The sequence below is a fragment of the Sapajus apella genome, unplaced genomic scaffold (genome assembly GCF_009761245.1).
Source record: "Sapajus apella isolate SASKATOON/1434 unplaced genomic scaffold, GSC_monkey_1.0 scaffold198, whole genome shotgun sequence".
Classification (NCBI taxonomy): Eukaryota; Metazoa; Chordata; class Mammalia; order Primates; family Cebidae; genus Sapajus; species Sapajus apella.
This window is the reverse complement of record NW_022437138.1, coordinates 749,417-751,156: the sequence shown is the minus strand read 5'-3', so window position 1 is coordinate 751,156 and position 1,740 is coordinate 749,417.

The window sequence follows — 1,740 nt, the reverse complement described above, 5'->3', positions numbered from 1 at the left end:
CCGCGCCCGGCCCAAAAATTTTTTTAATTAGCTGGCATGGTGGCGCACGCCTGTGGTCCGAGCTACTCAGAAGGCTCAGGTGGGAGGATCGCCTAAGTTCAGGAGTTCCACGCTGCACTGATTCAAGATTGCACCACTTTCACTCCAGCCTGAGTGACAGCACGAGATGCTGTCTCAAAAAAAAAAAAAAATTAGCTGCTGTGGTGGTGCACACCTGTAGTCCCAGCTACTTAGGAGTCTGAGGCAGGAGAATAGCTTGAAACTGGGAGATGGAGGTTTAGTGAGCCAAGATTGTGCCCTGCACTCCAGCCTGGCGACAGAGCAAGACTCCGTCTCAAAAAAAAAAAATTAGCCTGGCATGGTGGCGGGTGCCTGTCATCCCAGCTGCTCTACAGGCTGAGATAGAATTACTTGAACCTGGTAGGCAGAGGTTGCAGTAAGCCAAGATCGAGGCACTGCACTCCAGCATGGATGACAGAGCAAGACTCCATCTCAAAAAAACAAAAAAATAGTGAGTAAAAAGATGAAAAACAGATTTTGTTTTTGTTTGCAGAGCTGCCAAGTTTCTCCCCCATGATACTAATTGCCTAGGGAAAATAGCATTTTTAGAGTGGAAAAAACCCTGGGAGACACCAGTTTTAACCAAGCCATCAAGGTTGCCAGCAAACTTAGCAAAGTGTACCATTTAAATGCGTGCATTGCAAAAAGAAAAAATAAAATAAAAAATAAAAAAAAAAAAACACAAAGAAGGCTGGGTGTGGTGGCTCACACCTGTAATCCAAGCACTTTGGAGGCCAAGGCGGTCGGATCAACTGAGGTCAGGAGTTCAAGACCAGCCTGACCAACATGGTGAAACCCCGTCTTTAAAAAAAAAACACACACAAAGAAAAATACATGCATTGCATTATATATCAATTCTGCCTCAATAGAAATGAAAAAAGACCCAGTAAGAGGACATACTGTGGTCCTCCTGAGAAGGACAAACGCTCACTTGTATTTTTGCCCAAAAGGCAGAATCTGAACGAAGAGCAGAAAACCCCAAATTAGGGGCATTCTGCAAAATTACCAGCCAGTGCTTTTCAAGTGTCAGGATCATTCAAGTCATAGATACACTGAGGAGCCATCTTCAATTAAAAGAGATAACTAAATGCAATGTGCAATCCAGACCATAGCTGGGATCCTGGCTCAGAAAAGAGACATTAGTGAGACAGTTGATAGAATTCACACAAGACCTGTAGATTAGTTAATAGCATTGTATTGACAAAAGATTATTTGCTTGGCCAAACTTTAGTCAGGCTCCTAAACCTTTTAGGCGCAGCTGTGTGATTTCGAGTTCAGCAAGAACCACCCAGCTTTTGATATCTGATTGCCCTCGATACTGATGAAATTCCTCATCCCCCACCATCCTCTAGGTGATGTCTCATCACCCCAGCCTGTCTTCGGAAAGAATCCTCTTAGGTCAGCTTAGCCAGAATCCCCCTTATCTCTCATGTTTCTTCTTAGTAATTTTCAATCCACTGACCCCCACCCTGCTTCTTGACTATCAGTTCCCACTTGTCCATGTTGTATTCAGAGTTGAGCCCAATCTTTCCCCTGCAAAACCCCATTGCCTGTGGTCCATATGCCTTGCTCCTGAATAAGGCCTTCCCTTCCCTCCCATGCTTTGACAAGGACTGAATACTTTCTTCTTTTCTTTTTTTGAGACAGAGTTTTGCTCTTGTTGCCCTAGCTGAAGCAAAA